Source organism: Heterocephalus glaber, unplaced genomic scaffold (assembly GCF_053883595.1).
Source record: "Heterocephalus glaber isolate CG9 unplaced genomic scaffold, H.glaber_assembly_v1.0 deba00001497, whole genome shotgun sequence".
NCBI lineage: Eukaryota > Metazoa > Chordata > Mammalia > Rodentia > Bathyergidae > Heterocephalus > Heterocephalus glaber.
The window spans coordinates 35,457,637-35,485,345 of NW_028258320.1; the positions used below are offsets into that span (position 1 = coordinate 35,457,637).

Sequence of the window (27,709 nt, forward strand, 5' to 3'; positions counted from 1 at the left end):
TGTTACTAGTAATATAAGCTAATCTCACTCTACAAACTAAAAACTTTCCACAAAGTTGGTCACAAAGATTTTCTGTAAGCAAACCCAACTTTCTTTTGGACTTTGTTATAAAATTAGAGCTTTGTGCATTTAGGGGAAAACATCAGGTGGAGCTAAACACTTGTGGCAAGTAAAGAATTCAAATGAAGGCCAGGGTCAAAGGGACTGCAAAAAAAAGTCACATTTCTTGCTGAATGAAACAGAATGTAGTATTATTTTTATCTATGTATGTATGTATCTTTCTATCTTTCCATCCCTTTATCTATGTCTCTTCTTTGTATCATAGACATTTCCTGAAATGTAGAGACCTCCTTCATGACAGCTGAATAGACATGTAAGAGACCAAGGTCCTCAGCTCAGCTCGCTCACAAACTACTTTGGGATCCAGAATAAGTTAATGCCTCTAAACAAAACAATATGGTTAAGAAGGAAGATATTTGAAATCCTTTCAAAGCCATTCATTCTCACTTACAAGTACTGTAGTTGCTAAATTCTGCTATTTTCTGCCTGAATATTTTATAATGTGCAGTAGAATTAATAAATTACCACACTTTGCTGTTCCTTGCAACTTTCTAATCTAGATTCCTTGACCTTCTCCCTCAAAAGATACAACTCTTGATTTTCCCAAAGTTTCATGACTTCTAGAGATTTGTAGACACCCACCCAGTGAAAAACGGGGTGGAATTGCTGGAAATCTACTTGGCAGCTTCCAAATCACAGAGAGGTTACCCAGATCTGTTTTTTCTGAATGTGAAACACACACAATGGTGAAAGTCAGAATAAAGATTTAAATACTGCATGAATCAATACTACTTATGATTTCCAAACTTTTAGGGATCCCAGGAATAACTCATTATACACAACTCACGCCAAAATTCCTTCAATTCATGTTATTAACTTGATTTTAATGAACAGTTTGAAAATCTAATACACCTGATTAGCTTTAAAAGGGATGCACATTTTTACTATAGAAAGGCATTTGAGGACTTAAAATGTCAAAAAATATAAGCAATTATCTATATCCTCCAACAAATTAACCTCATAGATTCCAAAACAAATGATCAGAGCCTTGTTTTCATGAAGATAATTTGCCTTTTAAAATAAGTATAATAGTTTTGCCATTGAAATGGTAACTAATAAATATTTTAACTGATTCCAATCATGTAACAAATACATTTTACAAATCTAGACATGATAATATATCATTCTGTGAAAGCAGTCTTCCAGTAGGTAACCAAATTGATAAAATAAACATGAATGCCAAGCACACACACACTAGCCCAGGGTAACTTAGTCTGAGCTTCTAGGAGGGCCGGTAGCTAAACATCCTGATCTCCTTCAACTCGAGTTGTGAGCTGCCTCTATGGCTTGCTGTGTGTGGTAAAATAAAGCATGTTAGGAATCCCTGACCTACACCATGCATTAAAATGTTGCATCTAACTTTAAATTGTTCATCTATCTTTTTCAAGATAGAATTTGATTGCCTCTATAATAAAACAAAACATCTGGAATATGAAGCTGTTTGATGGAAATAAACTGCCAAGTATAAGGAGAAAATGTCAGATATAAGGATATACAATCACAAAAACATTTAACATAATAAAATTTAAAACCATGCATTATTTTCAATTATGGAGTAAAATTATGATTGTTTATATGATGGCAATTAGCCAATATAAGCTACATTTTAGGAGAATAATAATTGGCATAAGAAAATATAAATTATCTATTATTGACAATACACTATATGTACACCAATGTGTTGAACATTTAGTTGGTAAGATTATGTAATTATAAATGATCATTATGATTTTTTTATATTTTCAAAACTTTCCCATGATTTTCACTATTAAATACACAATTTTCATTAAAAAACAATTAAAACTGACTTAGAAACAAAGGTAAAAATGAGACATTAAGTTCCATGTGTATGGCAACAGAACTAATTTTCAGCAGTACTAATAAGGTATTGGTGGCATCTGCGACAAGCATCCATTCTGATTCCTCAATGCCTTTTCTATTCCAGTTCTTAGCTGATTTGAATGTCACTCCAGGAAAGGGTTGTTTTGCTTTTTTTATATCTCTAAACTGGATCTTCTCACAGGATCTGGCAAATACTGGCCACAAGAAATGTTATATCTTAATGTGAGCTAAAGAAGTCATTCAGTAAAGAAAATAAAGCAGTACTCAGAAAAATGTCTTGAAAATTTAGGTTGCATTCCTTATAACTTGAAATGAAATATCAATGATAAAATCATGGAACCAAAGTACACATCTACTGAAGTATTCATTCAGCTTTATCTACTAACTTCTTGGGCTGCCTGTAAATATTTTAATGAAGAGCAACCTCTATATTAACTGCTTACTTTATAATGAAAAACAGGTTGCCTTAACTGAACAGGTAAAAGCTGTTTAATTAAACAAAAACTTCAGTATATTTTATCAAAATTGAAGTCATAGTGAAAAATGAAATTCTTACCAATTTTGAAATTGTCTTCTTGTGAGAAAAGAGTCCATTAAAGATAATCTATCACCTGCCCTTTAAACATAAAAATAAAAAGCTACTCTCTACAGCAATTCTTCCTTCCAATCTGGATATTACCTCACCACTCTGGGGTCTGGCTTCTTGTTCCATCTATTCCAAGAAATAATTAACCAGCCTTCTTCTCTGGTCTGTCAGCGTTCTTTTCAATCAGTCCCACACAGTGATTTATCTAGATCTTCTTAAAGTACAACTCAAATGGGTTACTTTGCTTGCCAAACTTTAATGGCCCCCATCTCCTGTTAAACAAGACTTAAGTTCTAGAGAAAGATAATGAGGCCCTCCAGATCTGACCTACATTTCTTGCCTTACAAGGAGTGATCCAAAGATACAGCAAATATTTTTTAAAAAACAACTTATTACAGTAAAAGATACATTGCCATCAAGCCCATTAATGAGGTTAGTTGCACTGCCTCAATATCCTCAATTTACTCATAAGATTCACCTTTCATGGTCATTTTGACTTTGGATAAAAGCCAGAAGTTGCACAATCCCAGATCTGGTGGATGAGGACACACCACAATGTTATTATAAGCCTGCCTTAACAGTGGATGGCACTCAACAGCAGCATTCTCCATAGTTTGGATCATAACCTTATAAAAACTCTAATGAAAGAGAACTACTAGAACTGCTTCAGAAAGTGGCAAGAATAATGGGATAAGTATGTTTTGGGGGGATATATTTTGAGGGAAATACATAGCAATATGTCTTTTACTATAATAAATTTTTAAAATTTAAACATGCATTGTATATTTTGAGCACCCACTTGATCTTCCAATAGTTATCTACAGCTGAACACTAGGAAATCACCAGAGAACTTGGCAAGTGTTATGATTTATGTCTAGATGTCCCTCCAAAGCCTCATGCAGTCATAGGTGGGGCTTTTTCAGAGGTGGCTGGATCTAGAATGTGTGATGCAGGGATTGATTCATGGTGCAATGCTAGGATCATGGGCACTAGGATTAAAGGTATGAGGCGCATGCATCAGAAGTAGCCTGTATAAGATATAAGGGATAGAAAGAGCTGTGGTCAACTCTTGTTGCTTTGCTACCTTCTCTCTGCCATGCACTGTATCTCCTCTGCAATGCTACTCTCATTAATCAGCTGATTATAGACAGAAACCTTTACAAACTGTAAGCTAAATAAACTTTTCCTCCTTTAACTTTGGGTGTCAGGTATTTGGTCTCAGAAATGAAAAAGTAACTAAGACAGTAGAAATGTTGACCCACACTGACATAGAGCCAGAAACTCTAGGAGTGGAATTCAGCTGTGTTTTTAACCCTATACATGATTCTGATGTGTGCTGAAGTTCAGGAACCACTACTTTACCAAACTATCATTTCTTAGAAACACTAAATAGTTTCCCAAATTCATGCTATTCCTTGGGCTATTCTCTGCCTAGATGGACCTTTTCTCTACTACTTCTGGGTGGGCAAAAATCTATCCTCTTGGGCCAAACTTAATATCAACTCCAATGCTTTCAGTTTCTTCAACCAGAAGTAACCTCTTTATTCTTTGAAAGGGTATGGTTCACATCTTCCCTGGAAAACTACAGTTTTCAATGGAAATATGGTTATTTATATATTTCCTGTCTCCTCTGCTGGAGTGTAAGACCATATGTTTGATAGCCCTACACAGGAGGTCTTCCACAAAAGATTGTCAAACAACTATTGATTAGTGTTTAGCTCTTTCCAAATTGAGGAAAACACACAGGACTTCTTCTTACATCTGAATTTCATATTAACAAGAATAATTTTTAGTATAAGTATGATTAAATATTGCTTGAGATGTACTTTAAAATAGTGTAAGTATTTTACCTGGAAATCCTATGAATATTATTCATAAGTTACTTTGTTTCTACTTGTATTAAACTTCTTGCCACTTCTTTCTCTGAGAAGTGTAACTAAGAAAACAAAACAAGCTTATATACCCAAATAAATGTTTTCCTCGAAAAAAATCAGTTTGGAAATGTATATACTTATTTATTAATATTGATATCACCCAAAACATTTGAAATGCTTGTTAAAATTGGATGTACAATTCTCTTACTTGTTATATAAGAAAATCAGCCTCATCTGAAGCCTATGTGCATAAAATATATAAACCATAAGTTACCTATTTTTATAGCCTACCTTATTTTTCAGCATTGACATCCAGTTCCATTTCACTCTTTTTGAAGATCAAATTTATCTTGAAAGGCTTAATACTTGGCACTACTGAAAATAATTTTAAAATGTACTTACAGCTTAAAAGGGCAATTTTCAATTAAATGCAAAACTGTCCAAGAAAGCCCTCTGGATTAAATATATAAGCTTCCCAGGTGTTACTATGAAGAGGATATTCAAAGAAATGTGTCAAATCTGTTTTTTTTTATTTTTTAGAAAGTCATATTTCCTTATAATCACTCTTTTCTAAAGATTCCAAACTTACACTTATGTGATATACTCATGCCACCAAACAATAACCTTTAACAGAACAAACACAAACACCATGACATTTTCTCAGAGTCCACAGACAGCAAAGTAAAAGCTGCACAGCAGAATCAACTCACATGTACCCCATCTGCCACAGAATATTATAATTCAAATGCAGCATCAGTATATGTTCCATATTTACACAGCACATTTTATTTCTATATACACACATACTACTACTTATGACTTTACTTAAATCTTTTCTTCAAAGTTGAAATACCTTGCAAACAGGAGCTTGTCTACATCCTGAAACAAGGTTACATAGGATATGGTACATAATATATGAAATGAGAGAAGGCTCAACTTATAATTAACAATTATAGCCTTGGGCCGAGGATTTAGTTCAGTGGTTCTGCTGCCTGCCTCGAAAGTGCAAGGTCCTGAGTTCGATCTCCGGTACAAAAAAAAAATTATAGCCTTTTATTTTCTATCTTACTATAGTTGAAATTCCTAGAGGAGCCTAAATCAACATTTTGTATCCAACCTTCAAATATATTTAATAGAGAATTTACTTAAGTTTTCCAGATAAGACAAGCTCAAAACCATTTGGCACATTGTTGTTCCCCCTTCCTAACCTCACACAGAAGGACAAAAGGAGATGGAAGGATGGCATAAGCCATCGCGAATATTCTTCTTCCTTCCTCAAAAACAAAATGAATCAATATGCAATTGTGATGGAGATTACATGAAAATAAGTTTGAGCTTTATGGAATTTGGAATTTAGAAACTGACTGTAAAAGGAAACGTCCACATAAGTGTTTAGTTCTTTGGGGCTTTTCAAGCTCACTGATCCAATCACAGTATACTAGGGGTTACCATGTTCTTTGAGAAAAATCCCAAAGAGATATGACACTCTAAAAGGGGATTATCACAGGTAATACCTTAACCATTGCAGTATTATCTGCATTTTCTCTTTCAACTCCACAAGAGTATTTTAATAGGCTGTTACCTTACTGATTTTACCAGTACCAGCATTTATTCTTTCACAAATCAGTAGGAAGTTAGAAAATATAACTCCTTTTCCTGTATCAACTGGCTATATTAAGGAAATAATCACCAATCTACTTTTTCATAAAAGCCACAGGACACAAGTTTTTAGATATAATAGTTCGCTCTAACTGCACAAGTGCATACAGACAGCAACATTTTATTCCTCCTTTCTTTTTCCTCCAACGACAAAAGCAGTTCCAAAAGCATCCTCCCAAAGGCTTTTACCTGACCTTAAAGACAGAGTTAATTAGGGCAGTTTCTGGCAGACCTGGACATCCCAGACAAAGTTCTACCACTGAGGCAGAAAAAAGCTGTAATTAACAAGACCAATTTGGCCAGGCATGTGGAACTCAGAATCCGGGGGGGGAAAAACAAAACAAAACAAAACATCTAGACAAGCAAGTCACCGGTATTAAGGTTATCAAGATGAAACAAGAAACACTGAAAGCAACTAAAAATTTAGAAAGAAGCAATGAAGATTAAGGAAGCCAGAAGTCGGCATTGGTGAAGTCTGTTAAGCACCAGAAGGCCTAAACTATATTGATTTGGGGGAATTGAGTTTGGATATTAAACCGTAAGCAAGTTTATTAATGTAGCACCCAATCCTACAGACATTTTGATTGTGGATGTGCTTTTAGTAACAACTAAATTGGCAGAAAACAAAAGACCAAAACTGGAATATAAGGTACAGATTTTGTCTCAGAAAGAAAAAAGGAATCCTTGACAACAGAACTAGATTAGTAACAAAATTAGGATCCCAAATGTAGGCTCTATGTTATGTCAAATCCTCACTTTTTATTTCAAAAAAGGGGATTAAATTGGACCAAGGTAAGGAAAATAGATTCTGCAGCAAATAACCAGAAGATCATGTCACTTCTAATAAATATCAGAAGATCTACCAAGAAACCCACCCAAGATCTCAATAAATATTATTTGATAAAGATGTCATATGGTGTAATGCTTGAGCTAATACTATGCAGATCAGCGACTCTAAAATCACATGGGGCTCACACATGAGGATTTTTTAAAAATTGAGATTTTTTTAAAAATTGAGATTATTTTAAAAATTGAATTAGTCTACAGCATATGAAAATAATTTAGACAAATTAATATATTTCATGTTAATAATAATTTTTTAAAGAATTAATATTTTCTTTAAAACAAAATAGAAAGACCTGATGACATTTGCTTTGGAATTCCACAAACTAGCACTTTGCTGAAGCTGAATAGCTGCCTGTCTACCAGAGATCCATGTGCGATGGTGCCAAGCTTCCTCCCATGCCTTTCCTGCTAAACTGGCATTTATGTTTGCCAACAATGCTTTAGAGAATGGTGAGAATAAAAAGAAATATTAGAGGTTATTGCAGTTCACATAGAAATTTGCCAAACTTTGGGTGCTTTTAGACTATACTAAAATAATCTTTGCATTGGACCAAAAACAAAGGATATGAAACTTGATCTTCAAACCACATCAAAGTGATAAACCTATACAAGACTGACAACAGGCATGCACCGGGGCAATTTTCTTGGTAATATAAAATACAAGCTTCACTTCAACAGTTATATTATTTATAACTGAAACTGTTGTAAGTCTATCAGATACTATCTTAAATTTCAAATATTTGGTTCATTTTTGGAAAAGAAAATAGGGTGAATGAATGTGTATTTTTCTCAGCAGTTAATATACCTCAAATAGAATAAATCTAGAAAAATGTAGATATTTGATTTCGAGCTCCAAGAATATCTCAAAATGTAGTAGTGTTATAATGCAAACTTTTCCAGATTTAACATAACACATCATAAAAATAATTCTTAATCTTTCTCTGTGAAATCCAATGATCAATTGAAAACAATACTAAAAGTTTGGGTAGGGAAGAAACATGTCAAAATAAAAGCCTGCTTTGTAATTTCAAAGTATTTTTCATTTGTATTAATAAAATTATCTTTTGGAAATCTAAAACAAAAATACTTTATCTTTTCTCTTCAAAAAGATTTGGGAAATACTCCAATCCCTTGAAAACTTGCTGAAGAACATTTGCCATATCGTGCTTATATATCCCAGTTTAAGTTATGACATATTTTGCAAACTGCAGAGTTTTAAAGTAAGGAAGCACAGTTCTTATCAAATATGAAGCAGAAACAAAGTATTCTTGTCTTATAACTGTGGTAGTTTCTGGAATTTGCTTTCTACATATTCTCCTTTAGAAAAGAAGTAGAATTGGTGGGGGGGTTTTGATACCTAAGTCTCATCTAAGCTATTTACAATTTTTTATAACTTATTGGTAACCAAAAGTTGTCAATTCCTGTACAGATAAGTGTAATCACCTCACACTTATTCTGAACTTGGTATTTTCTCTTAATCTTCAATAATCTGCATGAACAGAATTGATTTCTGAAGCTGCAATCTTGGAAAGTTACCATTCCCTGCAAAGATAGGTATTTCAACAGAAAACTGGAGCAATCTACATTTCAGCACATGCATTTTTATAGAGGACACTTTTCAGTCACTACATGTCCCAGTCATTAGTCCTCTTTTGCAAACATACCATTTGCACAATATGATCAGATTATTACATATTTCCCAGAGAAATTATCGCTATAACAAGAAGAATGTTTAAAATTGTAATATAGCATTAAAAAATAAATCATCCAGGAGTATAAAAATACACATACAGACAATTCCTCAAAAAGGAGACAATGGGGCTAAGGATGTAGCCCAGTGGTGGAGCACTTACCTACTTGTGTGAGGCCCTGGATTTAATCCCTGGTACAGAGCTACAGAGTGACAGCGAGATTGAGAGCAAGAGAGACAGAGAGAGGCAGACAGAGACAAGAGACAGAGAACTATAACTCTGGCGCAACAAAAAAATGTTTATTGATCCTAATATCTAAACACCAGGACACTAGATCAGAATAGCAATACAATAAATGCTTTTTATTTATGAAAATTTTTAGCAGGTTTTTCTTTGGTTCATTTAGCTCATTTCTAAGTGAAGTGTATAGATGTTTCCAGTGGAGCTGAAGAGCAATGGAGCTGACAGGCAGCATTATGTGCAGTTGGTAGGAGCACAGTCCCTGGAAACAGGCAGCCTTCATGTGGGTCCCACCATGGTCTAATTCACATCTCAGCTCCTTAACTCCCACATACCCAAACAGGGATCATACCACCCCGCAGAGTTACTGTAGAAGTGAAGTGAAATAAGATAATGAACACAAGTCACTTAGCAGAGTCTGTAGCACATGGTAAAGCCACAGGAAATGATAATCACAGTGACTGCTATGAGAACTTTTCAAGAAAAGAAATACGTCCTTGAGATATATCTGCTAACTGATCTTCTTGACGAGAAATGGTATGAACATCACATCATTCTCACTAAAGCTTTAGGTGAATACTGACGGTTGCACATGCGTGAATGTATGAAGGTATACTACACATATGTGTGTCTACATGTAGTATATACATATATACAGCAATGCACAGATGCATCTTATATTTTAGGCTTTAGATTTTACACAAAATAAATGTACCTCATGAAATAATTCAAATATACAAGCACATAAAATATAAAACCAAGATAAAAAAGCATTGAAACAACTAAAGACAGAAGCACAGAGATATTCAAAAGAGTAAAATAATAGCTAAATGTGAAGTTCTAGTAAAGGAATAATGACCTGACTAACATCAAGGGAATTAACTTTTGGCATGCAAGATACATTTCCTAGAGGGAAATATCTTAAAATAGTGGGTTCCTACACAGAGCAATGTGCCTATTGCTGGCATTTGCCTAGGTACACATTTATGATAATAATCCTGTAGGGTATTAATGATAACAACATATGTTTGCTAAACTCTTTATGCCAGGAATATCATCCAAGCTCTGAGGAGTGAACAAAGTATTCTCTGGCCACATGAGTCCACAAGGGCCACTGAGACACAGGGCTGACCCATTCCTGCAATGCCAGGCTTTTCACCTCACAAGGAGGAGGAGACAAAATGCAGAGCAGAAAGTGCAGGCCAAAGAGACAGTTGAGCAAGCTCTGCTTCTGCTGACCTGAAGCTAGGCAATGACTAGGGAGACCTTAGAATAGATAAAAAAGAAATTGAAGAATTAAGTCGTTAGGTACTTTCATTTGTTCTTATCCCACTTTTTTCTTTTGAAAACTTCTTTAAAACCCAAAACTATAAAATTCATAATCCAGATTATTTACTTAAGGTACTCTTTCTTCTTAAAATGTCCAAGCTTTGAATCTGGGAACGAACAGCCTGAGAATGGTAGAAATAGCTATTTCACCTCAGCCTCTGGACTTCTGAATGTCGTGCTGTATTCCTAAATTACCGAGAAGACGAACGCAGCAGGGGAATATGGCCAATCTCCGGAAGCCATATACACGAGTCATACATCAAGAAATGGACCTGATTGATTCCTACCTGTGCTTCACAGTCGCAGCACAGCCCCCCCTGCCGATTCATTTATTTCTCCTTCACTGACCCCACTTTCATCATGCCCTGGAAATATGAGCATTTTCTGAGCTCGCCTGCAATTGTTAGTATCTCCCCATAATTCTGACCCAGGACAGGTATTATATTTTACCACACTCCTTTCTCGTGGGGGAAAAAATAAAAGGCCGGCTTTCTTTAAATCGATTATGGTCCTTATCCTCTTTGAGGTTGTATGACAATTTTGACGGGCAGTACAGCAACCTCTGATTCTAGAATAGGCTTGGTCAATCAGAATCACAGTGATTGGTTCAGGGATGGTAGAAAGGTTTTTCAGGCAGAGTGAATCCTTGTATTTAGTCAGGATTTGGTGAAAAGAGGAGCTCTCTTTCCGTGGGGGTGGCTAAAGGGGTAGAATGTGCCAGAAAATCAGAGACCTAATCCGAGAAAAAACATTAACACAAAACAAACCAGAGTTGAGAGTTAGAAACCTATAACTATGAAAACATATCAATCCTGTCACGCCTAAAGCCAGCCCTGTCCCCACATTATTCAGTTACCTCGCCTGATACACTCAATCTTTAAATAAATATCTGATGGGTATCTGTGATTTCCAACCCAAATTATTTTGGTTAAATTTTCATCTCCATTCAATAAATATGTATTGAGATATGCATATATGCCAGGCATTTTGTTAAGTGGCAGGAACCTCTGACCCACACACGATTTTGCCCCTCATCAACACATGACATTCTTTCTAATCCATAACACCAGCTCTGCTAAATTTGAAAATCATTTGCACATCTCCAGCTGTCTGAAAGCTCTATGCATCCCACTGATTCTGAAAACCTAAACCAACCATTGAACACAAAACTAATCACTTTCTCTAGGGGATAGCTCTGTGTGTGTGTGTGTGTGTGTGTGTGTGTGTGTGTGTGTGTGTGTGTGTAATATATCCCCCCTCTGGAATTTGTTAGTAATTCCATCATTTTTCAAGGCTCTCCATCTAGGAATTTTGCTTTGGGCTATCCTAGCCACTATATCAAATCAGTTATCTTGTCCTATGAATTAATGAAAATTTATCTTCTTTTTCCTTTTGTGACAATTTCTTTCCCCCTCTTTTTTGAATTTTTGTTTATATATGGGCTGTCTGACTGCTTTTTCTCCCTCAAGTCCCATTATACACATGATTTTCATTTTAATCTTGGTAAATATTGATTCCTTTATGTAAAGATTCCAGCCTGAAAACTTTATGACCTTCTCAAATAGCCCAGTGTCTTAGCCCACATTGTCTGCTCCCACCATCTTCCTTACTTTCAAGCTCTGCCATGTTCCTTCTTTCCATTCCCAGTAACAAAATGCCTGCACCAAAATGGCCTTAAAACTACTCCTAAAATGCACCTAACTTTTAGCCCTTAGTTTATCTTCCTCCATTGGATTCCTTCTAGTTCATTCATCTCAGTTCTACTCAGTTCTCAGTAGTTTTCACTCCTTTGTGTAGTCTCCAAAACCACAGTTCAATGAACTTTCCTAATGTTTGATGGCACTTATTATCTCCAGTGTTCATATGACATGGACTGTCTCAAATTATTATCATTACATATCCTTTACACATTCTATCTATAATACTACCTCAGTACATGAGACCACATCTATATGTTGCTTAGAAGTACAGTATCATATGTATTCACATATAATACTTAACACATATTTTATGATTATGAGATTTAAAAATATCACAATGTACTTTTCATTCTTTTCTTGTGTGTAGATTATACAAGAAAAAATTGACTACCAAGCAAAAAATGGTCAGTACCTCTGACATCATGATTTTTAATAAAAGGGACAACTTACAATCAACTAACCATACAAATTAATAAAACTCCTCTATGAAAAGTTTCAAGAAGCAGAGATCTGTGATAGGTTCATGAGAGACTAGACATGTCTTTTGAGGAATACAAAATCAAAATGGTTTGTTCTTTCAGCTTTTATTCAACTTAAAACATCCAACTGGCTGAAATTACTCTGCATTTGGAAATGCAAGCATAAGGAATGAAATATTTTTTTAAATGGGCACTGGAGAAATTTTGTATTGTAGAAAACCAATAGGGGAGAGGGAGTAGAGGGAAAAGAATTTTAAAAAGGAATTAATATGTATTGCATACATGTACCAGTTCATACAAGGAAGCCAAATATGTTTTGCAAATATGTAGAAAAAATAGGAAGGGGATCAAGAGATGAATGGAAAGAGTAAGGAGGGAAGAGAAAGGGAATGTAAAAAGGAAATTAGGATGTACTATGTACATTTTCTAATTTTTCACAAGGAATGTAAACATTTTATACTACAAACATGTCCTAAGAAAAAAAAATAATACTGGACTAAGCAGCCCTACGTTTGTACCTTAGAAACATTAGAATTCTTCTCCAGGCCATTATTTCCCGATCTGCAAAATGAAATGGAGCTAGGACTGACAATGGCCTACATAAGATCCATGGCTTCCTTTCTTCCTTTCAAATGGAGTACCATTTTTATTCTGTTGACTGCTCCCTCCATGTGTGTCAGGAGATAAAGACCCCCAGTTCACAGCTTCAAAGATAGTCAGGATCCCTTTCTACCCACCATGGTAATTTCAAATGTCTGACAGGGACCCCAACCACCAAATGACCTGGGGAAGGGTCGCTTCCTCCAGGAAAACAAGTGCAAGGAAGAAATGCCTTCCTTGCTTCCTCTGAATGCTAGGTATCTGGCCAATGCAGCAATCCTGTTTCCAATCTGAGCAGGAAAACAGTACTTTGCACAGACTGAATTCAAATCCAAGAGAGCTTTAGGGAAACTGTCATACTGCATTCAGGGTCCAGCCTATTTAAGAATTCTTATGTGAGATGATAAATAAAGATGAGATAAACTAACCAAATGATAAGATGAACCTGTATAAGCCAGTTTGAGCAGAGCTGTTAGTTACCTGCAGCCAAAGCATTCTGATATCTTAGACTCCATGACCCCTTTCAGTTCTAAAATGTAGTACTTCTAAATAGTTACATTATCTCTTTTGGTATAAAGAAATAAACTATGAAATCAACTGCTTCATCTTAGAAATTAAGGTATCTGTTAAGTGAAGTAAATGAATTAGTAAATTCCCAACTCTTTCCCAGGCATGCCTAGGTAAAGAATGTTTTGACCCAGGTATTCCCCTTCTTGGTATCTTCCCGAAAGAGTTAAAAGCATCATACCACAGTGATATACACACACTTATTTTTATAGCAGAACAATTTGTAACAGCTACATCTTGAAAATAGCCCAAATGTCCATCAACAGATGAATGGATAAAGAAAATGTAGGTTTCTTTATACAATGGAGTTCTACCTGGCATAAAGAAGGATAAACTTGAGACATTTCTAGGTAAATGGATACACCTGTTAAGTGAAATAAATCGTCACACATGTTTACAATTTTGTTTCTCTTGTATGAGAAATGTAAAGGGTAAATAAGGACCAAATGTATAATAGATAGTGGGAAATAGGAAGAAAATGTTCAAGTGGGAAGGGAAACCAGGCAAGGGGGAGGTGGAAGGGAAGGGAAAAGAAAAAGAGAACAGAAGGGGAAAAAATAAAAAAAAGCTTTTGTAAATGAGGGGGAAAAGGTTGAAGGGAGGGGAGGGGAATGGGGAAAAAAGAAGAATCAAGATATATCATGTATAGGTACAAATTCCCTATGATGAATGTAATCATTATGTATATTAAAAATGTACCAATAAAGTTAATTGAAAAATTTAAATCATCAAAAAAAGAGAGTGAATTCCACTAATTATGTGTACCTTTAAATTTTATATCTTTATGTAAATTATTGACACTACTCATATTTAGCACTAAAAGTTATTTTAACTGAATACAAAGTATTATGACGTGATAGACGGCCACTACATTATTGAACAATTTGCTGTATAACATTCTTAAGTTGTCACATCTGCAGTTATGAAAATATGAATTATTCTAATTTCACCTAAACAAATTCATGTTGTTTGGGACATTCTTTCTTGAAATTCATTCTCTTCTGTCCATTAAAAGGAGTAGAATCCAAATGTATCATACTGTTAATCTAATTCAAAGAACATGCCATTGATCTATATTTTGACTGCTTTTTGTCACTCAGATACTATGTCTGGTTTCAATGAAAATCCCAGGCTTTCTTCCCAAGTCACTTCTTTAATCATATTTTATATCTAAAGAAATAAATAATCACTTAGTTGCTGTCCATCTTTACATAATATCTAAAGTCATTATGAATACAAATTAACTTATCCCAGGGCAATCAGGTACTTTAGCTCAATTAAGTGTAAATCCAAATTCCCTAAAGAAAAACACTGAATTAATTAATTTTGCATTGCATGGATTTTTGTTGCAACGTAGAATGCTGTTATTGTTTTATTAATCTATGATTATAAAATCAACTACTTACTTTGGCTTATTGCTTTTTACTGAATTACCAGGTAAAAAGGTTGAATAAAATGTCTAATTTGGTACTTTATAGGAAGGTTTACATCTGACTGAGATTAATATGTAGTTTAATAATTTCCCATGCAACTAGTAATTAATATGAAAATCTAACTATTTTCACAATACCTTGTAAAAATATATGCATTGGATACCATTGTGGGATATGTAAATTAGAATATTTTAGAAGGCTACAAAAGATAAAAGCAGTTAAATACTTGTAGGAGCATTATGTTAGCATATTTACAAACTTGTAAATCAAAAGGAACACTTGGAAAAACTAATCACTGCTCCAACTATAGAATTTCTTTAAATGACCTACTAGAACCCAAACAATAGTATCTCAAATATGGTATATATGATGCATAGTTATTATCTTGCTCTGCTTTTATTTGCAACTGCTACTCAGGGGAAACATCTCAAGTTCATGAGGATGAGCAGTCAGGCTAACTCATGACAGTAGTTTGTCCTGCTCTTTCAAAAACACAGCAAATATTTCTTCCTAGCTGTTTGATTTGTAACAACACAAAAACAATATGCAGCTATTGATATCACAGTCTTCTTTTAAGAAAAATAACTTCAAAATCTTTTGATGCATGCCAATATAAAATCTTAAGTTCTTTTGATACAACACATTTCACATTTACCAAGATTAAAAGGATGCAAAACTCGAAAGTCTTTCCATCTTGATGGAACGTCAGTGTTCTGGCCACATCTGCACCTGTCTGATTACAATGAGTTGAAGGCAATAATTTTGGATGCTTCAAAGTGAACAAGAAGTACAACAGGCAAAGTTCTCACCATCTCTGACCAACCCTGACTTCTCTGAAACTCCTTGATCAGGTTCAGAAAGTAGAATTTTCATGTAATTGGTTTGGCGTTGAATGAAATATGTAACTTTCTACTCAAAGGTTAAATAAAACTCTTTGATATCGAAAATCAGACTGGACACCTTGTGCTAAAAAGAGAGGCCTATTGAGAGAGAGGGAAAAAAGAATTCTTTTTCTCACTGGAAATTCAGCCAGGGAGAGGAAACTTGATAATCTAACCAAAAACTAACCTTCTATTCTAAAAACATTTCCATTCAAACTTCAACAGCAAACAAGATTTACAAGCAATGAAACTGCCTATAATTTGTAGTTTTCTAACCTCTGGAAATATTTAGTGAAAGTTCTTCCATTTCCAGAAAAAGGGTGGTCTGAGTAATTAACTTCTGAAATGATGGGCTTAACTTTTATTTCCATTAACAATGTGGTGCTATTCTGCAAACTTAAGTGAAAATACCTTCATGACTTCTATAGTCTCCCAGTTTTGTCATACTAATGTTAACAAGTGTAACTCTCTCATACGTGGATATTATAGCTCACATTTGGAATGTTCCCTAAAATTCTCACGTGTGTGGAAGGCGGTTGAATCATGGGGGGCTATAGCGAACTTGCTGCTAGAAGTTGGGGCTTAGATAACCACGAATCATTGGGGCTATGACCTGGAAGGGTGCATCTCCCTCCCCATCCTCTCCCTCTTCTCTCTGCTTCCTGACCACCATGATGTGAGCTGCTTTCTTTCACCAGACCTTTCCACTATGTCCTTCCTTTCTGGGAGCCAGCCAACTATGGACTGAAATTTCTAAAAGCCATTAGCACAAATAAGCATCTCCTCTTTTAAGTTATGGGTTCTGGGTACTGTGTCCTAGTGACAAAAACAGTGGAAAATTTTAAAAGGGCAGTATTTTGCATCCATCAAAACAGGTTACAGGGAGTGCCATAATTTCTGCCAGTGATTTTAACCGTGACAAACTCTCTCTGTTGGATTGGTTTGATAAGCATACATGGCTTGTCTCCTGCTAGACCATCATTCAATTTATCAAAATCATTCTCCTCTGTTTTTTCCTGTTCCAATTCAGCCAAGTATGGCCGCTAAGTCTAAGATTCTGCTTTATTCCAGATATTATGGTTGGGACCTTAAAATGCTTTTATTTTAACCTTCAAGATACCATTATAGTGTGATTTTCTTTATATGCAGGGAAGGAAAAACTGCAATTCAGAACTTCTCAGTATAAAGGAGCTGGGGAAGACACATTTTAACTTATGTTCGTCTGGTTAAAAGTACCATGTTTCTTATTTACACTTTTAGTTTTTCACGTGAGAGAAACTAATTGGTATTTACCCATGTGTCCTATTTATTTCACTTAAGAATATGGCCTCAATGTGCATCCACTTACCTATAAAATGTCTCTAGTTTCTTGTTCTTTATGGCTGGGTAGTATTCCATTTTATAAAAAAAAAAAAAAAAAACTACATCTTCTTTATCCAGTCTCCAGTTGATGGGCAATTAGGCTGTTTCCAAGTTTTAGCTATTACATACTGTGCCGCTATAAACATGGGTGTGTATAAATTGTTGTGGTATGATTCTTTTCATTCTTTTGGGAAGATACCCAGCAGAGGAATAGCTGGGTCAAACAGGACTTCTAATCCTAGTTTTTTGAAGTATCTCCATATTGATTTCCACAGTGGTTGCATCAATCTGCACTCCCACCAACAATGGAGAAGGGTTCCTTTCTCCCCACACCCCTGCCAGCATTTGTTATTGGCTGATTTCTTGATTAACAGCATTCTTACTGGGGTGAGGTGGAATCTCAGTGTTGTTTTCATCTGCATCTCTGGAATGACCAGTGATGTTGAACATTTTTTCATATGTTTATTTGCTGCTTTGGAAGAAAAGGTCTAAAGGAGTAGGGGAGGTGGGAGGGATAGGGGAAAGGAAAGAAGGGAAAAGAAAAATATGAGAAAAGGAAAAAAAGTCTTTGTAAATAGGGAAGGGTGGAAGGGGTGAAGGGAGGGCAGGGGAATGGGGAAAAAATAAGAACCAAGATATATCATATAAAGGTACAAGATCCAATGATGAATGTAACTGTACTGTATACCTAAAATGTACCAATAAACTTAATGGGAAAAAGGTACCACGTTTCTCCTTCTACACTATCCTTCCAAGAAGTATTAAAGTAAAAAACACAATGGATGTAAAGAGTTGAAAGGGTAGTTGTCTAAATTGTCTATTTCATGGAAAAGAATGGAAAACTATGAAGAGATTTTCTATCACCAGTTCAATAATATAAGAATTCCAATATTCCAATCAGAATTGATCTGTTTTCTAGAGAATTTGATACATTTTACAAAAAACTAGTCACATGAATTTTTGCTCTTCATGGGAAAGGAACATTAATTTCATACATGAGTTTAAAAACCAAGATCGAGTACCTGACAAATGTTTATTTACGTGTCAGTGCGTTTTAAAACACAAATCAATAAATGTTTTTCTTGATAATGTTGAGGCCCAGAAAATGATACTCCAAAGTGTGATTCTTTGACATTTCGAGCAGAACGGAGCTCTCTCACCTCCCCCTGTCTCAATCTTCTGTAATTCTCTTTCTGTCCTGAAGCGCAGGTGGAGGCTTTTTCTGAAATTCTCTTATTTACTTAAAGATGAGATCCATCAAACAGAAACACAATTATCTTCAATTTTCATAAAATTTTTCATTAAAATTATATTCACATCACAGAAGAAGAGATTGAGTATCAAATACCACAAAGAGTCTAAAAGAACTTAATCTCAAGCCAATGTGTGTTCTCTGAGCACATTCATTTCCTCTAAAAACCATTTACTACCGCTTTAAAGTATCCCTTCCTTTCCTGTCCCTTACAACAAGGGGTATTTAAGCTTCTACCATATGACCCTTTTTTATCAGTTTTATTCATATTTTGTATGACTCCAATGTTTATGTAGATTAATACAATCTACATGTTTTTGTTACTGTTATTCTTCATCAATTTCAATCAACTCTATTTCAACTGTGTGAGAAGAAAAGTTTTAACTTCCTTAAATACCAAAAGTTTTAGCATATAAAGACACAGCTCCTGGTCTATTTGAATGGCAAATACTATACAACATCACACTCTGGTTCTAGGCTTTCTCTTTTCCTCCTTCCTCTTGTCCTCCTCCTTCTCCTCCTCCCCCCCTTTCCTCCTCTTCCTCCTTCTGTTTCTGTTAGGCTCAATGTGCTAATCCTAGAGTTTTCCTCTAAACATATATGTATACACATGCACACCCATTTGGATTACATTAGACTATCAAGTTATATTTGTAGTGTCCCAATTATGTGCTACTGCTCAAGTATTCATTTATTAATCAAAGTAGTAAACTACAATTACCTCAGTGTCTCATGTTTATGGCCAAATACCTAGAAGAACTGAAGAGAAATTCTGGTATCTGATAACTAACTGATTCAAGATCTAGAACAAGTATGTACATTTATGAACTACATACAGGATCTTATGCATATTCTGAGTTGAACTATGTTTCCTAATTGAAGTATAGTAGAGCCAGCAGTTGATTCTTAGCAGAATTATATGTGCTCATTTCCTGAGGTATGCTAATTGACTGCTATGTTGTCTCTTACCAAGAAGTGAGTTCCTAAAAGCTTTTTTGGGTAGTTAACCTTTTAGCTTATATAGTAGGAAATGGTCACAGTTTTTATTCTGTCAATGTTTCTACAGATTTCTTCATATAAGTTAAACTATATGCAATAACTATCAAATCACCATTAAGATGAGGGTTCTTAATAGCCTAGATGATAATTTTTAGAATTATAATTTGTAAATACAAAAGCACACTGCATCGTTCTACTGAGCACTTGGCAGATAAAATTTGATGGTCTAAATAGGAGTGAATTATACATATACTATCAAGTGGTATTTTTTCTTTTAGACCAATTCATGCCCACAGAGCTCATGGCTGAGGAAACATTTTTAAGAGGACTGACACCTAGCAGAAAAAAAGCAATCCACAACTTCCTGCCAAGGCTTGATGATGCCAGGATAAAGAAACAATCTGCAGATGTCCTTGTAGGTATCTGTTCTGCTTAATAGTAAACATGACTTTTCTCTATATTGAAACATGGAAAGTAAGCAATGCAAAGCTGTCCTTACCTCAAATTATTGAAACCAATTCTGTAGAACAAATATTGATTTGTATCTACCATGTGTTTGACACAATGGGAAAATCTCTTATGCAAAATGGGATACATGGGTTTATGTATATCCTAGAAACACTGTAAAAGCTATCATTATTTAAGATGTATCTCTTTATAGAGATGAATGGAAAGCAACATGCAATAATATGAGAAACAGAGCATGACAGTTAAGCATTCTGGTTATGAGTTCTCTCAGAAAAGTGGTTTTCTCAGCTATAAAAACAGGCATGGCAGTGATACCAACATAGAAGTGTAGGACCAGAAGGGGCAGGAATCAGAGAGGGATTTGCACACACTCAGAACTAGTTCTTCCCCCTTCTTACAACTAATTCTATGATGAAGCAAGTAAGAGTGTGAATGGCTCACCAAAGACAATGTGTTTCCCACCCTCAGCTGTTCTGGATAGTTTCATTTTTTTCATAGTTTTGCAGGTACTTGTCAGAAGTAGGCAACACAGTGCTCATCTAAGCTGAGAAATACACACATTTCCAGACAGGGAGATGGTCTGTCCCTGACTGCTTTGAAAAGGACAACTTCAATTAACCTTCCTGCTTTTTGTAGTAAGCTGGAAGACACTACTCAGTAAGAGAGAAAACAGCTGACAAAGTCATCCATCAAGTCCAAGACTGCTTTAGGGGATTCTCCAGTTTCTAGGGAAAGGCTGTGCCTTACCATGACAGGTTACTCCATCACTCTAAAGCACTACTCACACTTTTCCATTGGATGAACTTATTCACAGGTCCACAGTCCATTTCAGATTTCAGACACTCATTCACTCTCTGGTCTAGCAAACAACATGAACTGATATGCTGTTAGGTATGAGTTTCTCATATAAGTTTTCCTGGTATTACTCAATCAATGGCATTTTTATGTCACCACCTATTCATTTTTTCCCTGTCTTATTACAAACGAGACAGATTTAGACATCTGTTCCCTCCCAAAGTACACTGAATAAATTAGCCTTGTGCCACACTTTTGTGCAGGGTGGTGGGAATAGTGGAAGTCAAACTACGACATCTCTGGAACTAGAGGCACAAGCTTCACTTGTGCTCTTTATTATTTGTGAGAATCACAAGCATCAGAAAACCTTCCAGGGTTTTAGTTTCCTCCTCTGAAAGACCAAATACTATAGATGTTGAGCACTGCATAAACAAATATGAGTACGTTCTAAGCTCGGAAACACTATTCAATATAAGATATTGCTTGTGCTTCTAAACACTCTTAAGTACAATATGCTGTTTTGGAATCTGCAAAGAATTGATCTCCTAGAATGTCCGCTGGTCTGCCAAGGCACTGGAAGGGCACCTCGCACATAACAAACACTCGATGTTACACTTGAATGAATGAAAAAATAATACCCATTGTTAAAGGCACCAATTTAAAATACATCGCCAACTGTGACTACAGTATTGCCATGAATATTCACATTTTTTTCATTTATGTTCTATTTGCTAAGACAAACTGAGTTTCTCCACAAATGAAAAATTTGGAAACTGAGTCTGCAACACTACCTGAGTTATAATTACTACTCTGAAATATGTCTGATTATAAAACATAAATTAAGTGATAGTTTAAATAGCAAAGAGTAAGAAAACTGTGAAACCATTTAAAAATAGCAAATAACAAGTGGTAATTTCAAGATTTATATTTTCTACGTATTTTGAAAATTTTTATTACCTTTGCATTTTCTGACATATCCTGCAGGTTAAAATACTTCACAAATTAATATTGGGTATTATGTTGAAAATACCACAATATACACTAATTTTAACTAATATCTATTTATGTGGGTCCATAGAAATGTGGTCTTCCTAACTTTCCTTTCTAAACTGTTCTTCATAGTTTGCATTACAAAAAAATTTTTTGACTAAAATGTTTGCTCATAGTTTTGGAAAGAGTTATTATAACACATGAATTAAGCATAGCTGCTATTTTAAATAGAGCATTAACTGCCTGTGTCAAAAACTAAAAATATTATGATGTTTCAAAATATTAATAAATAATCAATTTCTATGAGTTCTTCTATCCCTTTGAATCCCTTCTGAGCTAAATAAAACTTTACCTTTGGGTGTATTTATTTTTGTCTTTAATAGGATCTCTATATTCATTACTCAATTACCAATCCCTCAGACCAATTAAGAGTTAAATCATCTTCAGAACACTGGAAGAGGTGCTTTATAGTAAGAAAACAAATTTAATTTGAGATCATTTAACAAAGGCATTTTCCCTTAGCTGTAGTGATCATTCATTTTTCTATTTCTGTAAATTCTCTGCAACCAACTGCAAGATAAAGAATTTATTATACTGGAATTGTCAATAATGAATAAATGTCATCACTTTAAACAGCACTTTCACAAGCAACTTTAAATCCTACTATGGCACTTAACACTTCTTCAAATAAATACATTTTCAACAAAGTTTGCTATGGAGCTCATCTCTGTGGCCATAATTTCCTCATCAAAAAAAAAAAAAAAAGGTTAATGAACTAGATGGATTTTATCAGTTACTTTCAGCTCCAAAACATTATGATTGCACAAATTCAATTTTATTGTTGACCTCTTTTCTACAACTGCAGATATACTTATCTGAGATAAAGTAATGTTACATATAATAATGTCATAGCTATTAATGCACAGTTTATTTTGAGTCACAGATAAAAAGAGCAATTTTTCAGTAAGCATATGCACGCAAACTACTCATTTCCAACAAATATTATGGACATTTTGATTCTCTATGTGAAAACCCAGAAGAAACGTGTTAATACAATACATATCTCTTCACTGTAAGATGTGAATATTTAACCCTAACTTTCTCACATTATGTTCAGAAGGAAACTAATATTTATTGGGTATATTCTAGGCATCAAGAAGTGTCTCAGGCAACCTAAGAACATTTATTCATAGCAATCGTTAAAGCTTAAGCAATTAGTTTTTTACTGATTCAGTCCTCCTTTCTATCGGAGAGTTGATTTAAACCCCTTTATTATTGTTGTTGTCGTATATTTCCACCTTCACTGTATTGCTACCTTTGTTATTATTGTTATTGCTAATAGAAATGATAATTAATGTATTGTAATTTAAGTAGTCACACACTTAACATGAGGGCACTAAGGACAACTCCAAGCTGAAACAAACTACGCAGAAAAGTTTGTAGAAAATAGAAAATTAGTAAATGATTTGGTCAAAACTGGAAAAAATCATTCCCTTTAGAATTTTAAAAAATGAGAGAGGAAGACAAGAGAAATAAGAGAGATGATTAAGATTATAGGGGCAAAAGTTGAGGTCAGAAATGGAAGATATGAGATATGCAAGAAAGGGAATATGTGGAGCTCATGCGTTCAACAAATTTAGCAGGTACCTCATTGTGCTCATCAGAATAACCAAGATCTTGTCCTTAGGAGTGTTTAGCTGAAAAGGTAATGAGTTTTATTGTGTACATTCAATTATCAACAGAATAAAATTTATTGAATATTTATGTAAATCTAATATCTCATTGAAATAGTATTTGCTCTCATTTTTTAACCTTAAATATGTCCTTCTCTTCACACACCTCTGAAGAAAACTAAGGGAAATATTTTGTCACATAATTCTTTAATCTCCTTTTTCCTATTTTAAATACACATCTAAATTCCAAACTCACAATTAATTCCCTTTGCATCTTGCATTTTAGAAGAAGATGTGATGGATTAAGAAGAGCAAATTAGCCCAATAAACACAGTACTGTAATAAAAACTGTCATTATATCTAACTCATTTCACCAATACACTTAAAACTAATTACACTTTACCACAAACTTGACTGACAGAAATATGCAAGGTACTTTCATCTTACTGACTGCTGCTCCGCTCTCATTTACAATCTCATAGGCCATGTAAGAAGCATATACTTACTGTTCCATGTGCCTTTTATACAACTTACTTCCACCTAATAGCCCATCGCTGGTCTTGTTTGTGGTCTGAAATTCAGAATCCACAAATACATGGTCACAAAACAAATACAGAAAATAGAAATGTTGCTTTTGGCCCCTAAGATTTAAAATTACTCATTGCATTAGCTACCAATATTTGAACACTGGGATATAGCACATAAATGTCCCAATGTACAGATTCTCCTGACAATGGGAAACTTGGGCTAGAGGGGATCTATGGGGGTGGCTGAAACAGTCTGAGCAGCAGTGAGTAAGGCCTCTCTGACTCATCACAATGCCCAACTCTCCAGCAATGCCTGGCTCTGAGGCCAAAGGTCTGCCACAGGACAGGCATTGTCATGCTTACACTACTATTTTATTGTTGAAAAATAGCTCACATACAAACATCTGCCAGAGAAGTTGAAAATAAAAGATAAATCAAATCAACTCATTGCCTTTTATTTTCCATTCCGGGGATTAGCAAACTTTTTCTGGAAAGGATCTAATTATAAATATTTTAGGCTGTACTGGCCACGCTGCCAGTGCCTAAACTACTCAACTCTGTTGTTACAAGGCAGAGAAGAAGCAATCATAGAGAATATGTGCATAAATGGGCCTGATTACGTTCTAGAAAAACTTTACTTACAAAAGCAGAAGGCAGGCCTCATAGACCTTTGTTTTATTCTATCTGTGTGGATGATCTAAGCATGTGAGCTTTCTTTTTTGTTTGTTTTCCTAGAGAACTGAACTAGCACCTTGTCCTGCTAAGCATACACTGTACCACTGAGCTACACTCCCAGTTCAGGCATATAAGTTTTCAATACCTGGCCTAATCTTTTTTTCAGCATCAAACTCTATGAAACCACCTTTTTTGAATTTCTTTTCCTCTCAGGTTGAACTCCTTTGTTAATGCTAATATTCCTTTCAAAATAGTTATTAAAAGATACTATCGAGATTTTCTATTACTTTTTTGGACTGGAGAAGGTCAGCCTATGTTGCGGAACAGCAAGTGTAGATCTCAAAGATAGTGGAATAGTAGGGACACAGCTATGACTTTGTCGCTCCTTTCTTCAACATCTTTAATGATCCTCTGCTGTTTAATAAAATAATGCACTCTGACACCAATTTACTTTCTGAGCTCTATTTGTCTTCCCCTATATAACCCATGAATAATTTACTCTAATCACTCTGAGATGTTTGTTATTTTCTAAGTATAACTCACTTTCTGCTCTCAAATCCTTTGATCAAGCTTCCTACCATCTATGACAGAAGGATGTTAGTTTAAGGGGAATCTAGTACTACTCCTATTTCAAGATCCTACTGATATCATATAATTCCCATGAAACCTTCCAAGATTCCACAAGTCATACTCAATATCTTCAACCTTAATTCTCTCTTACCACAACTAGGACACTTCTTAATAGGTTGCATGATATGAAATTGTTAATTTTTCCATCATAAATTATTGAATATTGGCAACCTACTATATTAATCTTAATATTACATAAATAAACATGTTTATTCCACTCCTTCAGAGAGAGATTTTGTCTCATCCATCTTGTTACTCTCTGGGTATCTGAAAATGCCTTGAAGGAAAGAAGGGAATGGAATTAATTTGAGAAAATGAAAAAATGGAAACAAAGTCTTTGTAAATAGGGAGGGATGGAGGGGTTGAACGGAGGGCAGGGGAAGAGGGGAAAAAAGAACCAAGAGAGATTATGTAAAGGTGCAAATTTGCAATGGTGAATGTCATAATACTGTATACCTAAAGTGTACCAATAAAATTAATTTTAAAAAAAGAAAAAAGAAAAGCCTCCACCAGCACTGTCAAATTGACATACATATTGAGTTTTAAAAAAAAAATAAAAAACCTCTCTTAATATTAAGCAGAGTAAGGAAGACAGTGCCAAGTTCCTTTTAACTACTACAAAGATGGCCTTAATTCCTGACCTAGATGACTTAAATTTATAAAAATAGTACCTGGAGGAGAAAAAGAGCAGAGTTCTAGTTCAAAGATACATTGGCACTTCCCTGGATGCTGACATTCTGCCCCACTCCCTGAGTAAGGGAGGCTCAGATGTTGTTATATGATTCAGTCAATTTCAACCAGAAATATTATGAAAATCCTGTGGCTGGAAGAAGCACCTTGTGTTCAGAGTATTAAATTCTAGTTTAGTAAAATGTGTGATGTTCTACGGGCTGTCTTATATACTTAAATTCTTTTTTTCAATATGAGAGCAAAAAAAGAAATCTGCTGGCAATACAGTGCTTGCCACATTCCTGTTGCTAAGCAAAGGGAAGCTGGGGAGAAGAGGAAAAGCTGAAGGTCTGTGAATTGGGGCAGCAAAATTTTAATCACCTCTTGGTGCTCTGCTTACCTGACTTGCTGGGGGAGGGAAGGCAGTGGTCCACATTGGTCTGTCCACAGACTCTAGAATGTAGTACCAGTATTCACAAAGGAAAACGCCAACACTGTGAAATGTGCAGTTAAAAAGATGCCATCTCGTTTGTAGGGAAAAAATGATAAGGTTACCTTAAGCAGCCCTAATGAGCTCTCAGGCATTTTTTCCAAGGAGTAGTTATAAAGTAGCTACATAATAGAAAAATTATGACCAGTCAAATGTCAATCTCTTTGGAAAGGATGATAACAATATCTTTTATTTTAGGAAGGTTTTCCTTACAAACGTGCTAAAACATTGTCAAGGGTTTTTGTTTCAGTAATTGGAAAATATATGTTTAACACATATGAATACAGCCACTTTACTGTGTTTCATCCCCTTAAATGTTCTTCAGGACATTTCTCAGTAAAAAGAAGTTAAAACATGCCCTTTGGATACTTTGAAATAGAGACCCCACAGCCTGAGGATTTTGGTAGAGGGAAAGAGTGTGAGAAAGCCTCTGAATCATGTATAAATAAACATGATCTATTTTGCATATCCACCCCCCAACAGAAGGGTGGACACAGGAGTGACATAGAAATTTCAGCTATCTGCAAAAAATTATTGTCTTGGATTCACCTTGACAATAAAAATGGTGAAAAAAGAAGAGAATATTCCTAGATCAAATCAAATACTTGGTCTTTTTAACTTCAGTTTGTCCTGAAAAATCTCATTAAATTTTGAATAAATCTTGATTAGCCCCATAGGTATGATTTGTTATATAAAGTAGTTATCATATATTTAAAAATGTTTATATTGTTCTTTTCTAGCCAATATTATTTTCTCAACTGTTCCCAGATCCGAAGATGACATCTGAACGCTAGAACAAGAAAGGTACTTCCAAAAGAACAAAACAAAGAACTACAAAAATAGAACAAAATTCAAACCCCCTTCCAAAAATTATATTTGTTTAGAATCAACTATATTATTTCTGAGCATATCTATTCTAAGAATGTATTTAAGAAAGCAATTGGCAAGAAAATATTTTAAAATTTACCAAAAAGATGGGAGAGGGCAATGTAAGAATTCTCTGTTCTCTTTCAAGTACACTTATTTGGTCTGTCCTCATCCCTACTTTCCAAGAGGAGAGAAGCACATCTACTAACCTATACCAACCAATCAGCATTTCCTGCTTTTCCTCCCCCTCACTCCTTCCTCCTCCCCTTTTCCTCTCTCCTTTTCTTTCTCCTCCTTCTTCTTCCTCCTCCCTCTCCCTTCTCCTCTTGTGTTTTCTCTCCCCGCCCCCTCCACCCCCGCTTCCGCTAACACTAGGGATTAAATCTAGGGACTTCATGCTGAGCTACATTTCTGACTTTTTCTATTGTTTATTTTGAGACAGGGTCTTACTAAGTGGCTAAATTC

At 35.0% G+C, this 27,709-nt stretch overlaps 1 protein-coding gene across 5 annotated transcripts in view; it reads right to left on the bottom strand.

The window, feature by feature from the left end:
• Prkg1 (protein kinase cGMP-dependent 1) overlaps positions 1-27,709 on the bottom strand; it is a 1,307,364-nt gene that overhangs the window by 1,003,047 nt on the left and 276,608 nt on the right. Inside the window, exon 1 of one of the 5 annotated variants that reach the window (XM_087185546.1) lies at positions 2,519-27,549. The exons of the other annotated variants lie outside the window; for them this stretch is intronic. The gene's annotated coding sequence lies outside the window, so the exon portion shown is untranslated. Of the gene's footprint in view, positions 1-2,518; positions 27,550-27,709 lie in introns of those variants that run through there. 5 annotated transcript variants of the gene reach the window in all.